At 31.0% G+C, this 16755-nt stretch overlaps 2 pseudogenes; one reads left to right on the forward strand and one right to left on the reverse strand.

Moving 5' to 3' along the window:
• Window positions 1-5807: 5807 nt before the first annotated feature.
• Window positions 5808-12094, reverse strand: LOC146002776 (NADH-ubiquinone oxidoreductase chain 5 pseudogene; annotated as a pseudogene).
• A 997-nt stretch (window positions 12095-13091) lies between these two features.
• On the forward strand, window positions 13092-14236 carry LOC146002777 (cytochrome b pseudogene; annotated as a pseudogene).
• The last annotated feature ends 2519 nt before the right edge of the window (window positions 14237-16755 follow it).

Here is a 16755-nt window from a genome sequence, read left to right on the forward strand (position 1 = left end):
AACCACATATCATGAATTATCCTAAGAATAACATCAGAAGATAACACCTGATTAACATATTTACTACTATACATCCTTATAACCACCTCTACCATTATGCTTTTTTCAATAAACAAAACATACTACATCCATCAACTGTTCATATTGAAACTTTCCCCCATCAAAAAAATGTCTTTATTCATGTCAATATTATCTCTTGGTGGGCTACCCCCCTACTAGGGTTTTTACCAAAATGACTAGTTATTATTCAAACAACCAACCTTAAACAATTAATTATAATTATAATTCTAATTAGTATATCACTATTAACCCTATACTATTACTTACGAACCTCACTTACATCAATTTTAATAAATTATAAAACTAATATATGAAACATTATTAACAATAAACCATTAAATTTAAAAGAACAAGTATTATCGGTAGTTACAATTTTTCTCGCAGTGTGTGGGTTACCCATAATTCAACCAATTTATATATCTTTATAAGATCTTCATAAGGTCTTAAGTTAATTTTAAACTAATGACCTTCAAAGTCATAAATAAAGGGTATTCTTTTAGGCCTTAATACATATAACGTATTACCCTGAAATTGCAGTTCAAAATTATTATTCTTAACTATAAAGCCAAAATTTAATGAGAGAGTTTAAAACTCATAAATAAATTTACAGTTTATCACCTATATAACTTCAGTCATCTCATTCTTGCAACGATGATTATTTTCTACTAACCATAAAGATATTGGTACAATATATTTAATTTTCGGAGTATGATCAGGAATAGTTGGAACATCATTAAGTATCTTAATCCGCATAGAATCAGGCCAACCAGGAAGTTTAATTGGAGATGATCAAATCTACAATGTAATTGTAACTGCACACGCATTTATTATAATTTTTTTCATAGTAATACCCATTATAATTGGGGGATTTGGAAACTGATTAGTACCTTTAATGATTGGAGCCCCAGACATAGCCTTCCCACGATTAAATAATATAAGATTTTGATTACTACCCCCATCATTAACTCTACTATTATCAGGAAGAATTGTAGAAAGTGGTGCAGGAACTGGTTGAACAGTGTATCCTCCCCTATCTGCAGGAATTGCACATGCCGGAGCCTCTGTTGATTTATCAATTTTTTCATTACATTTAGCAGGAGTATCCTCTATTCTAGGGGCAGTAAACTTTATTACAACAGTAATTAATATACGAACTATAGGAATATCTATAGAACGAGTACCATTATTTGTATGATCAGTAGTAATTACTGCAGTTCTACTATTATTATCACTACCAGTTCTAGCAGGAGCAATTACTATATTATTAACAGATCGAAACTTAAATACCTCATTCTTTGATCCATCTGGTGGTGGAGATCCAATCTTATATCAACACCTATTCTGATTTTTTGGACACCCAGAAGTGTATATCCTAATTCTACCAGGATTTGGGATAATTTCACATATTGTAACTCAAGAAAGAGGTAAAAAAGAAACATTTGGAGTCCTTGGAATAATTTATGCAATAATAGCAATTGGATTCCTAGGATTTATTGTTTGAGCACATCATATATTTACTGTAGGAATAGATGTTGATACACGAGCATATTTTACTGCAGCCACAATAATCATTGCTGTACCAACAGGAATTAAGATATTTAGATGGATTGCAACATTACACGGGACACAAATTAATTACTCCCCATCAATATTATGAGCATTAGGATTTATTTTCTTATTTACGATAGGGGGATTAACAGGAGTAGTATTAGCAAATTCATCACTAGATATTGTACTACATGATACATACTATGTTGTAGCACACTTTCACTATGTACTGTCTATAGGAGCAGTATTTGCTATTATAGCAGGACTAGTACATTGATTTCCGCTATTTACAGGAGTAATGATAAATCCAGATTGATTAAAAATTCAATTCATCTCAATATTTATTGGGGTCAACCTAACATTCTTTCCACAACATTTTCTAGGATTAAGAGGGATACCACGACGATACTCAGATTACCCAGATGCATATATAATATGAAATATTGTTTCAAGATTAGGGTCAATCTTATCATTTACAGCAGTAATTATTATAATTTTTATTACCTGAGAAGGTATGACAAGCGCCCGACCAACATTATTTAATCTACAACAAGCATCATCAATTGAGTGATATCAAATATCACCTCCTTCTGAACATACATACTCAGAACTTCCAATACTACTTACTAACAACTAATCTTTAAGGTGGCAGAGAAGTGCATTGAACTTAAGCTTCAAATATAAGGATACCCTTACTTAAAAGTGGCAACCTGAAATCAAATAGGATTACAAGATAGATCCTCCCCATTAATAGATCAAATAATATTTTTCCATGACCACACAATATTAATTTTAATTATAATTACAGTATTAGTAGGATATTTAATAGCATCATTATTTAATAATAAATTAACAAATCGAATACTTTTAGAAGGACAAACACTAGAAACAATATGAACAATTATGCCACCAATTACCCTAATTTTTATTGCCCTACCCTCTTTACGTTTATTATATTTATTAGATGAAATTAATCAACCTTCATTAACGCTTAAAACTATTGGGCATCAATGATACTGAAGTTATGAATACTCCGATTTTATAAAGGCAGAATTTGATTCATATATATCCCCAACAAATGAAATATCTTTAAACTCGTTTCGATTATTGGATGTAGATAATCGAACAGTACTACCAATTAACATAGATATTCGAGTATTAACTACATCTGCTGAGGTATTGCATTCATGAGCCATACCATCCATAGGAATTAAGATAGATGCCACTCCAGGACGACTTAACCAGGCAGGGGTAAACATTAGTCGAATTGGTCTATTTTTTGGACAGTGTTCAGAAATTTGTGGGTCTAATCATAGATTTATACCGATTATTGTTGAAACTACAACTCACAAATCTTTTATTAATTGATTAATAAAAATTATACAAGAATCATTAGATGACTGAAAAGTAAGTAATGGTCTCTTAAACCACAAAATAGTAATATAACAACTACTTCTAATGAAAAGAGTTAGTTAATATAATAACATAGGAATGTCAAACCTAAATTATCCTTGTAGATACTTTTTTATCCCACAAATATATCCGTTAAACTGAATTATTCTATTTACAATATTTATATTAATTTATTTTTTATTTTTAATTGTCAACTATTATAATTATAATAAATTATTAAATAATAATAATTTTAAAATAGAAAATAAGCCAAAAATGAAATACTGAAAATGATAACAAGATTATTTTCATCATTCGACCCAACATCATCAGTTATAAGTATATCACTAAATTGAATAAGAACATTCTTGGGGTTATTAATAATTCCAGTCCCATTTTGGTTAATACAATCACGAACCTCTATATTATATAATATAATAATAGTAAAATTACATGAAGAGTTTAAAACATTTTTAGGAATAATTAATCACCAAGGAAGAACTCTAATATTTATTAGTATATTTTCAATAATCTTATTTAATAATTCAATAGGATTATTACGTTATGTATTTACTAGATCAAGCCACTTAGTCTTTACCCTAACCCTAGCCCTACCAATATGATTATCATTTATAATATTCGGGTGAATTAATAACACAAAACATATATTAGCACACCTAGTACCGGAAGGTGTGCCAGCACTATTAATACCAATTATAGTAGGGATTGAAATGATTAGAAACCTAATTCGTCCAATAACTCTATCAGTACGACTAGCAGCCAACATAATAGTTGGCCATTTAATAATATCAATAATTGGAAATGCAGGAACAGTATTAGAAATTATTGGGATTTCAGTACTAATTTTAGCACAAGTTATACTAATTATTATAGAAACAGCCGTAGCATTTATTCAGTCTTATGTATTTGCCTTATTAATTGCTATTTATTCTAGAGAATCAAAATAACTAATGTCAGCAAATCAAAATCACCCATATCACTTAGTAGATCAAAGCCCATGACCAGCAACAGGAGCCCTTAGAGCAATAATATTAACAACAGGGATAATTAGATGATTTCACCAACAAAATATAGTACTATTATTAATAGGGATAACAACAATACTCCTTACAATAATTCAATGATGACGAGATATTTCACGAGAAGGAACATATCAAGGATTACATACAAATCAAGTTATAATAGGATTACGATGAGGTATAATTTTATTTATTATTTCAGAAGTATTATTTTTCGTATCATTCTTTTGAGCATTTTTCCATAGAAGATTGTCCCCGACAATTGAACTAGGAATACTATGACCACCAAGGGGGATTACTCCATTTAACCCAATACAAGTACCTTTATTAAATACAGCAATTCTGCTAGCCTCAGGAGTAACAGTAACATGAGCCCATCATAGACTATTAGAAAAAAACCATTCACATACAATGCAAGCACTTATATTAACACTAATATTAGGAGTATATTTCACTATTCTTCAGGCATATGAATATTATGAATCCCCGTTTACTATTGCTGATGCAGTATATGGATCCACATTCTTTATAGCAACAGGATTTCACGGATTACATGTTATTATTGGGTCAACATTCCTAGGAGTATGCTTAGCTCGACACATCTCATGCCACTTTTCACCAACACATCACTTCGGGTTTGAGGCAGCAGCATGATATTGACATTTCGTAGATGTAGAATGATTATTCCTTTATATTTCAATTTATTGATGAGGTAGATAATTTACTTAGTATATTTAAAGTACACTTAACTTCCAATTAAAAATATTATAATAAAATAAAGTAAATAATTAATATAATCATAAGTACTTCATTATTAATTATAATAATTACATCAATTGTAATAATATTATCCACACTACTATCAAAAAAAATAATTACAGACCGAGAAAAAAGATCACCATTTGAATGTGGATTTGACCCAAAATCCTCAGCACGAATTCCATTCTCTATAAAATTTTTTCTAATTGCAGAAATTTTTCTAATTTTTGATGTAGAAATTGTATTACTATTACCAATAACAGTTATTATTACTAATTCAAAATTAATATATTGATTATGTGTTAGACTCCTATTCCTATTAATTTTACTTTTAGGCTTGTATCATGAATGAACCCAAGGATCACTAGAATGAGCATGCTGGAGTTATAGTTAATAATAACATTTGAGTTGCATTCAAAAGGTATTGAATTATTCAATTTACTTTACTAAGCAAGAAGCAAAAGCAATCAGCTTCGACCTGAATAAATTGGTATATATTACCCTTGCTTACTTGACTGAAGCCAAAGAAAGGCGGCATATTAATGTTAATAATAAAATTAGGGTTATCCCCTCAGTTAAGGAGTATATTATTAAGTGGGGGCTGCTAACTTCCATCTTTAGTGGTGAAATTCCATTAATACTCTTCACATTATTTCTTTAGTATAAATTTACATTATCTTTTCATGATAAAGCTGGACTTTAAATAAGTTCAAGAAATGTTTACAGAATTATTTTATTCTTCCTAATAACTTCAATATCATGCTTTATTATAAGCTATATAAACACACATAAATTATTAATAAAATTACTATTAAAAATGAAAATATAAAATAAATATTAAAATAATTAGAATGTATTAGTTGAATATTTAAAGAACCACTCCTTATATATTTATACACTCCCTGCCCCCCATAAGCTCACTTCACCCATAATCAATAACCTTAATATATATCCCCCAGTAATAAATGATCTACCAATTAATCCACCGGAAGATAAATAAGGCAAAAATCATATTCCTCCTAATAAATAGTATATTATTTTATTATTAAAAAATGGATAAACTTCGAACAAAAAAGATGTAATATTATATCCAATTCACCCTCCCAATAAAATACAAATAACTGCTCCTATTTTCAAATTAAGGGGAATAACAACAACAAACCCAGAAGAAAAAACTAATCATATTAACCCAGAACCACCTACAACAGATAACAACAATAAGCCTAATATGCCTTTAAATATACCTCACCCCCCATCATCAGAAAAGAATTGAAATGATGACCCTCTATAAGATTTACCAGCTAAATAATAATTTAATCGAAAACTATAAGCTATGGTTATACCCGTAGAAATTCATAATAAAGCAAATATTACTAAATTAAAAGAAGACATGCTTAATATTTCCAAAATTAAATCCTTAGAATAAAACCCAGCCAAAAATGGTATTCCACATAGGGCAAGGCTAGAAACTATTATACAAGAAATAGTTATTGGTATTTTATTAATTAATCCCCCCATACAACGGATAACCTGAACATCTCCTATAATATGAATTACTACACCAGCACATAAAAACAATAAAGACTTAAATATAGCGTGTGTCAACAAGTGAAAAAAGGCTAACTCCTTTAATCCCATAGATAATGTTAATATTATTAGCCCAAGTTGTCTTAATGTAGATAAGGCAATAATTTTCCTTAAATCATATTCAAAATTAGCACCAACCCCAGCCATAAATATAGTTAGCCCAGATAGTAATAAAAGTATCCTACCAAAAACAGTATATATTAATATATCTCCAAAACGAATTAATAAATAAACCCCAGCAGTAACCAAAGTAGAAGAATGAACTAATGCAGAAACTGGGGTTGGTGCAGCTATAGCCGCCGGCAACCACGCAGAAAACGGAATTTGTGCACTCTTTGTTATTCCAGCAATAATAATAAATCTAGTAATTAATATTATATCAAAATCAGAAACTAATCATAAATAACAAATATAATTTCATCTACCATAGTTTAATATTCAAGCAATAGATAATAAAATAAATACATCACCAATTCGATTAGACAAAGCAGTTAATATCCCAGCAGAATAGGAACGAACATTCTGATAATAAATTACTAGACAGTAAGAAACTAATCCTAGACCATCCCATCCTAAAATAATTCTAATAATATTAGGAGAAATAATTAAAAACATTATAGATCCAACAAATAATAAGACTAAAATAATAAATCGATTTATATTATAGTCTCCCTCCATATAAGAACCTCTATAATTAATAACCATAGAAGAGATATATATAACTAAGCCCATAAAAATTAAAGATATTCAATCGAATAATATTGTTATAATAATGTTAGATCTATTCAAATTAACAATACTTCACTCAATAAAAATTGTAACATCCTTAATTAAAAATATTATCCCTAATAACAATAAAATTATTATACTAATTAATAAAATAATTGATACTATGCTTGTAATAAAAAAATTAAAAACAATTGATTTAAGAACTTTTAGTTACCGCTAAGCCCACAACTTACTATTCTATTTAAACTACTTAAATATTTTAAATTCAATGAAATATTGGAGAACAAAAAATAATTAAAAAATTTAATGGAAATAAATGACAAAATAATAATAAATATTCACGAATATTACTTCTTCAACAAGAAAATACACCAGAATAATATATTCCATGCTGAGTATAAGAATATAAATATAGAGTATAGCCAGCACTTAAAAAAGAAAGTAACGCAACACCCACAAAACTAAAGTAAGATCACCCAATAATTCTATTAATTAAACTAATTTCACCCAGCAAGTTAATAGAGGGGGGAGCAGCCATATTAGTAATTCTTAATATAAATCATCACAAAGATAATCTAGGAATATAATTAATTATTCCCCTATTAATTAGTATACTACGACTACCTAATCGTTCATAAGTAATATTCACTAGACAAAATATCCCAGAAGAACAAAGGCCATGTGCCACTATTAAAGTAAGACCACCATTTATCCCTCATGCTCCTATAGTTATAATCCCTATTAAAACAAGACCTATGTGTGCTACAGATGAATACGCAACTAAGGCCCTTAAATCAATTTGACGTATACAAACAAGACTAATTATTCAAATTCCAACAATTCTAATACCAAATCAAAAAATATTATATTTAATAGCTAATCTCTCAATACAAGAAATAACTCGCAAAATCCCATATCCCCCAAGCTTTAATAAAATTCCAGCCAAAATTATAGACCCACTAACTGGAGCCTCAACATGAGCCCTAGGTAATCACAAATGAACCAAAAATATAGGTATTTTTACTAAAAAAGCAAACACCATTCTAATATATCAAACAAAATAATTTATATTAATATTAATATATCTAAATATATATATATACAGACCACCCACCTTATAATTTAACATAAAAATGCCAACCAAAAGAGGTAAAGAAGCAAGTAATGTGTAAAAAAGTAAATATACCCCCGCTTGTACTCGCTCTGGTTGATATCCTCACCCTAAAATTAAAAATAAAGTAGGTACTAATTGATACGCACCCACTTATTGTATCATTTTAGGTGTTTAATATGTTTAAAATGTTAATTGTCTATTATGACGTAATTTGTTTTGTTGAATTGGTTAGTCTTTTATGGTTATGAACTAACCTTAAAACATTTGATTGTGAATTGTGAGGTGAGAGATATTATGGATGTTTCTGGAATAATGGAAGTGATTTTGGAAATGTGAATGTTTTAATTTGTGTTGTGGAGAAGTATTATGATCGAAATACACTTTTGTTTGTAATAAGAAGTTTAATTGTGAGTTCTAGTGTAATATATTAACATTAACATATCCTTATCTGTTTTCCCACAACCTGAGGGCTTCATGGTAGGCTGATAAGTCTCAGGCTCGCCGTTGAGGAATAAACGTAAGTTGATCCTTTGAGTATATTCCGGGGAACGTAACAGGTTTAAACTTTTTGGCGCCCAACGTGGGGCTCGATAAATGTGTTTGAAAAGGGTATGCAGAAGCGTAATTTAAGAAGTGATCGTCGTAAGTTAAAAATGGATACTTTAAGTTGCTGTTCCGATAAAGGGAAAGCTGATGATGAAGAGGTCGAGTGCAATGATTGCAAAAGAAGCTTCCACTTACGTTGTGCTGGTTATCCTTTGCCAAAATCGCAGTATAAGGGGGAAGAATTGAAATGTCTAATTTGTAAAGAGAAGGGTAACAAAGGAAGTCCTTGTTTGGAACAGTTGTTTCAAACCCTGATGGAGAAAATGGAAATGGGAAGAAAAGAAGATAAAGATGAACAAGAAAGAATCAGAAGAGAAGATAAAGAGGAACAGGAAAGGATAAGAAAAGAAGATAAAGAGGAACAGGAAAGGATAAGAAATGAACAAGAAAGAATCAGAAGAGAAGATAAAGAGGAACAGGAAAGGATAAGAAAAGAAGATAAAGAGGAACAGGAAAGGATAAGAAATGAACAAGAAAGAATCAGAAGAGAAGATAAAGAGGAACAGGAAAGGATAAGAAAAGAAGATAAAGAGGAACAGGAAAGGATAAGAAATGAACAAGATAGAAAAAGAAATGAAGATAAAGATGAACAAGAAAGAATCAGAAGAGAAGATAAAGAGGAACAGGAAAGGATAAGAAATGAACAAGAAAAAATCAGAAGAGAAGATAAAGAGGAACAGGAAAGGATAAGAAATGAACAAGAAAAAATCAGAAGAGAAGATAAAGAGGAACAGGAAAAGATAAGAAATGAACAAGAAAGAAAAAGGAATGAAGAAAGAGGAGAATTGATGAAGCTGCTCAGTCAAGATAAGGAAGAATTATTATTTAGAATAGAAGAGGGGCGAAAGGAATGTAGAGAAATTAAGGAGACTCTGAGGAAGGAAATTGCGTGTGAGAGGCAGCAAGTAGCTGAATTAATTCTAAAGCTGGAAGAAAAACAAAAGGAGGATTATGACAAGTGGAACTTAGACTTGACACAGGAGAAAACATCTAGAGAAGCTAAAGAAAAGGAAATGGAAAATGAAATTGAGAAATTGAGGGGACGAATAGAGAGTGTTGAAATAATTGCAAGGCCAGAAGGAACACAGGGTTCCTCAGAATTACTTGATAATTTAGAGCTAAATCAGAGAAGGCAAGAAAGGAAACTTGAAGAAGTTACGGAGAAAGTCGCATCTGTAGATAGGCAGGTCGATCAACTACAGATGTTAATGGCAGGCTGTCGGGTTCTAGAACCTTCTCAAAATGGTGAAGCTGTATTTCAACCGGGAATGAACGGTTCAACAACTAGAGGTGATTCCAAGAGGAAGATGAGGAAAAGAAATCGTTACTCGTCAAGTTCTTGCTCTGCAGTTTCCTCTAGTTCTGAGGAAACTGAAACTAGGAAAATTACAAAGCCCAGGAAGAGACATAATAATGGAAAGTCCGAGAGATTGGTACAGGATGAGATATCTCGTGACAATGCCTATAAGAATAGCTCCTACAAATCTTTTCGCTTGTCTGATGTTAACGCTCTTTCAAAGTTTGCTGGAGAGATTAATACTGTCTCTGCTGAGAGGTATTTAAAAGAGCTAATAACATACCTCGATCTAATGAATGTCCCTATGATTTTTAGATTGAAGTTATTGCCCTCTCTTATGGTAGGAAAAGCTAAGGCGTGGTTTGTTGCAAATGAGAAGAAGTGGAAGACTTTTGAACACTTTTGTGCTGCCTTTAGAAAACAATATGCCTCTGCTGATGCCAAACAAAGGGAAATGCAGACTCTGATAAACAAAAGGTATACGAGGAGCTGTGGCCTCTCAATTGAAGAATATTGCTGGGACACATATGGCTCTTATTGTAATCTTGTGGATAGTGTTGACCAAAGCGAAGCGCTGAACTTGGTTATTAGTCAACTTCCGCTGCGAGTGCGTCAGTTGGTACTTACTCGCGATCCACGCAACATGGATCAACTTACCAGCTTCTTGGGAAGATATGAAGCCTCGGAGCAACTCGACGGATGGAGGACAGAAAACCTGAGATTCGAGGACAGAAGAACCAACCAAGCTAGAGTTAGGCAATTGACGTTCTCCAGAAATCAACCCGATTCAGCGAAGGTGCCTGCTGGTAACGGAAGATCTGATAATGAGAACTTTAGTGGTAGCGCTCGACAAACTAACAATACTTCAGGAGAAGAAAATAGAGGCAGGTTCTACAGAAGAAGGAACTGCGAGGGATCACAGCGATCTTCTGGAGAAGAAAGAAGAACGCCATTCCGAAGAAGTTCATATGGTAATAATAATTTCTCCCCACATCGCTATAACCGGTATAGAGGTAACTACAATTGGAGGAGGAAAGAAAGTGCTACACAGACGGAAGATTTCGATAGTGGAGAAACTAGTGTTAAACAATTAGATGTTACCACTTGGAATACGTCTGCCCCATCCTACACTCCAAGAAACTGAGAAGCAGTTTTGAGTTGAGTGGATGGCCCTAGAGTTTTGAAAAAGAAAATTTACTCCATTTTCATTTTGTTAATTTTCTTTTTGTTTGTGGGAGGATGCCATGATACGCACCCACTTATTGTATCATTTTAGGTGTTTAATATGTTTAAAATGTTAATTGTCTATTATGACGTAATTTGTTTTGTTGAATTGGTTAGTCTTTTATGGTTATGAACTAACCTTAAAACATTTGATTGTGAATTGTGAGGTGAGAGATATTATGGATGTTTCTGGAATAATGGAAGTGATTTTGGAAATGTGAATGTTTTAATTTGTGTTGTGGAGAAGTATTATGATCGAAATACACTTTTGTTTGTAATAAGAAGTTTAATTGTGAGTTCTAGTGTAATATATTAACATTAACATATCCTTATCTGTTTTCCCACAACCTGAGGGCTTCATGGTAGGCTGATAAGTCTCAGGCTCGCCGTTGAGGAATAAACGTAAGTTGATCCTTTGAGTATATTCCGGGGAACGTAACATAATGATCCCTCAAAAAACAAATAAAATAAAAAAAAAAATATTCTTATAAAAGTTAATATTAATAATAATAATAAAATAATTAACAAAAACATAAATCTAAAAGGATAAAAATAAATAGATATAATACTATTTCTAGCCACTATTATTAAAAAAAACAATTCAAATACTAAGCAAAATTAAAGAATAAGACATCACGTCTAATCCAATAAAATAACCAGCCCCCATACTCCGATACCAAACCACACTATTAATAAAAACAAAAAACAACCAAAAACAATAGAAATTTGAACCACCATTCATAAAGAACTATTAAATCTCAAAAGGATTAAAAATATAAAATAAAAAATATATTTTAACATTTTAACAATACAAAAGAATTAAAATAATCATTACCGTGAGTACGTGTAACTGACACTATAACAGATAGGCCAAGAGCCCCCTCACATACACAAAATGAAATAAATAATAAACAAAAATAAGCTTCTTCCTGATTATTAATAAAATAATAAGCTATATATAAATATAAGGATAATACAATAAATTCAAGTCTTAATAGAGTTACTAATAAATGCCTACGTTGAGAAATAAAACATAAAAATCTAATAAATAAAATAATTAATATAAATAATATGCTTAACATAAGTTTTTATAGTTTAATAAAAACAATGGTCTTGTAAATCATAAATGAATTAATAATTCTAAAAACATCAAGGAAGATATAATTATATCATCATTAGCTCCCAAAGCCAATATTTTTATTAAACTACTCCTTGATATTAAAATACAATTAATACTAATTATTATTATATTATTATTAGCACTAATAATATTATATATAAAACATCCACTATCTATGGGGGTTATACTAATTATACAAACTGTTACTGCATGTCTAACAATATCAACATTCTTAAAATCCACATGACTTTCCTATGTATTATTCCTAGTATTTTTAGGAGGAATATTAGTTCTATAAATTTATACAACAAGACTTACACCAAATGAAATATTCAAAATAAGAATAAAAATATTGGTTTTGGGCGTAACCCTAATATTATTATGTTTATTTATATTAATAATGATAGATCCATTATTAGCCCCCTCAATGTTACAAAATATAGATACCTATACAACCTGAAGAAATACCCCCCCCTGCCAGGAATAAAATTATATAATGAATCCATTATAATAATAACTACTATAACAGTAGTATATTTATTTATTACATTAATTGCAATTGTAAAAATTACTAGACTTTCATATGGTCCTCTAAAAATAATTAAATAATTACAAATGACAAAGCCAGCACGGATTTATCACCCCCTACTTAAATTAGCAAATAATGCATTAGTGGACTTACCAGCCCCACTAAATATTTCATACTGATGAAATTTTGGTTCACTTATAGGAATGTGTCTTTCAATCCAAATCTTAACAGGTCTTTTTTTAGCAATACATTATATTTCAAGAACAGATTTAGCCTTTTCTAGAGTAATACACATCTGCTGAGATGTAAATTATGGATGAATATTACGAACTATTCATGCTAACGGAGCCTCCATATTCTTTATTTGTATATATATATATACATGTTGGACGAGGAATATATTATGGATCCTACTTAGATTTTCACACATGATCTATTGGGGTCATAATTATATTAGCAACAATAGCAACAGCATTTGTTGGATATGTACTACCATGGGGTCAAATATCATTTTGAGGTGCTACAGTAATTACTAACTTACTCTCGGCAATTCCATACTTAGGAACTATATTAGTTCAATGAATTTGGGGTGGATTTGCAGTAGATAGTGTCACACTGACTCGATTCTTCGCCTTCCATTTTTTATTACCATTTATTTTAATAGCAATATCCATAGTTCATTTACTTTTTTTTGCATCAAACCGGATCTAATAATCCACTATCTATTAATAGCAACATGGATAAAATTCCATTCCATCCATACTTCTCCATAAAAGACATATTAGGGTTTATACTTATAATTTTAAGATTAATACAACTCTCATTAATATTTCCAACAACCCTAGGAGATCCTGAAAACTTTAACCCTGCAAATCCGCTAGTAACACCTGTACACATTCAACCAGAATGATACTTTCTATTTGCATATGCCATTCTACGATCAATTCCAAATAAACTTGGAGGAGTAGTAGCACTAGTATTATCTATTATAATTTTATTTATTATACCAATACATCATAAAAGAAATTTTCGTGGACTACAATTTTACCCTTTAAATCAAGTATTATTTTGATTAATATTTGCAAGCTTTATTTTATTAACCTGAATTGGAGCCCGACCCGTAGAAACTCCATATATTACTACTGGGCAAATATTAACAGTTATATATTTTATATACTTCATTATATCCCCGGCAACCCTACTACTATGAGATAAAATTTTAAAAAAATGACTTCTTGACTGAAATTTTAAGTGTATGTCTTGAAAACATAAAATAGAATGTAAATATTCTAGAAGTCTTTACATTCTAATTATTATGCAACTAAATATAAACTGATACAATCAAGCCCCTAAAACCGACAAAAAAAATAAATAGTTCAAAGAAACCGGAAGAAAACTCCTCCAAGCTAAATACATAAGTTTATCATAACAAAATCGTGGTAGTGTACCTCGAACTCAAATATAAATAAATCCTAAAAAAATAACCCTTAAATAAAAAAGATAAGAAAAATGGTATCCCCCAATAATAAAATTCTAAATAAAACACTTATAAATAAAATACTAGCATATTCAGATATAAAAATTAAAGCAAACCCCCCAGCACTATACTCAATATTAAATCCAGAAACAAGTTCAGACTCCCCCTCAGCAAAATCAAAAGGAGTTCGGTTAGTTTCAGCTAAACAAGAACTCAATCAGGCCAACGCCAGTGGTATAGCAATAAAAATAAATCATAAATAATCCTGAAAGATATTAAATAAAAGTAAATTATAACCACCAATTAAAAAAATAAAAGATAATAAAATTAATACTAATCTAACCTCATAAGAAATAGTTTGAGCAACAGCTCGAAGCCCACCAAGTAATGCATAATTAGAATTAGATGATCACCCAGCAGATATTACTCTATATACTCCTATTCTTATACAACATAAAAAGAAAAACACCCCCAAATAAAAATTAAATAATAAGGTGTGATACGGAAAAACAACCCAAACAACCAAAGATAAGAATAAGCTAAAAACTGGAGATATATAATATGGGTAATAATTTCTCAAAGTAGGTAATGTTTGCTCCTTAGTAAATAATTTAACTGCATCAGCAAAAGGCTGAAAAATACCACAAATTCCAACCCGATTAGGCCCCCTACGAGTTTGAATATAACCTAATACCCTACGTTCAAATAAAGTAAAAAAAGCAACTCTAATTAAAACACATACAACTAAAATAACAAAAGAAATAACTCCAATAAATAAATCTAATATCATCTACTATAAAAAGAAATTTATCTTCATTATTGAATTCTAAATTCAATGCACTTCTCTGCCATAATAGTAATTATTACTAATCAATATCACATATATAATATAAGTATTTGGTCCTTTCGTACTAAAACACTTTTAATATTAAAAGATAGAAACCAACCTGGCTCACGCCGGTTTGAACTCAGATCATGTAAGAAATTAAAGGTCGAACAGACCATCAAATTTGAAATGCTACATCCAAATGATATCTTAATCCAACATCGAGGTCGCAACCCCTCCTGTCGATAGGATCTCTCAAGAAAGATTACGCTGTTATCCCTAAGGTAACTTATTCTTTAAATCACTAAAAATGGATCCAAAATAACAAAAATTATTGAATATTAAATAAAAAAGAGCTAATTATTATCTTCCCATCACCCCCAACGAAATATTATTAAATAATATATATAGTTATACTGCTAATCAAAACATCATTAAAATAATATAAAGATCTATAGGGTCTTATCGTCCCCTTAAAAAATAAAGCCTTTTCACTTTAAAGTAAAATTATATATTAATTAACTAAAGACAGTCTATTCCTCGTCCAACCATTCATTCTAGCCCCCAATTAAAAGACTAATGATTATGCTACCTTCGCACGGTCAAAATACCGCGGCCATTAAACAAATGTCATTGGGCAGGTTATACTACCAGCTCCACTCCGTGGATTTGCATAATTTTTTTTTTTACGTCACTCAAAACCCCATGATTTAAATCCCCGCCGCACACAGCAGCAACCCTAGAAATTCTTCTTTTTCGATAATACACTTTGTATTATAAAACCCCCACTCTTAAATTTTCTCTTCCGCTCACTATCTTTCATTTCTTGTGAATAAGTGCATAAAAATTCCCCCTCCCTAAATTCGCATGAACGAATCCCAAATTATTCTTCACGAATAGCTAGACCGTTCTCTTGAGCAGATTCTCTCCTTAGCCTCCGCTATTAATTCCCCCGCTCCTTCCCCCCGAATAACCAGATCCAAGGCTCAACATCCCGATTATCCACAGTTTCTAGGTGGTCTAGAAACTCCTAAACGAAAAAAGAAACATCCATAACCCCAAACCAGTACACCTAAAACTAACACCCCTACCACCATCAATCCTACCCCTACCACCATCAATCCATCCCCGTCAAGGATGTCCGTAAATATACCCCATGGCTTATACCACGCCCCCTTCACAGGAAAAAACCCTCAAGAAGTTGAGCAGTTCTTTGAAAAGTTCGATAGTATTGCGGGCGCTTTGGCATGGGAGGAAAATAAAAAACGCGAAATGTTGCCATTGTTCCTCGCAGACATAGCGCTCACATTTTTGAACGATCTCAAGAAGCAGCCAAACTTCAACACCCTCACCTTTCCGCAAATCAAAAAAGAATTAATTTCATTATTTAAAGGCAGTCACTTAGTCAGCATGCCTATCCAAATTTTATTAGAGACAAAGCAGGAAA

Source organism: Lepisma saccharinum, chromosome 19 (genome assembly GCF_977018435.1).
Source record: "Lepisma saccharinum chromosome 19, izLepSacc3.1, whole genome shotgun sequence".
Lineage (NCBI taxonomy): Eukaryota > Metazoa > Arthropoda > Insecta > Zygentoma > Lepismatidae > Lepisma > Lepisma saccharinum.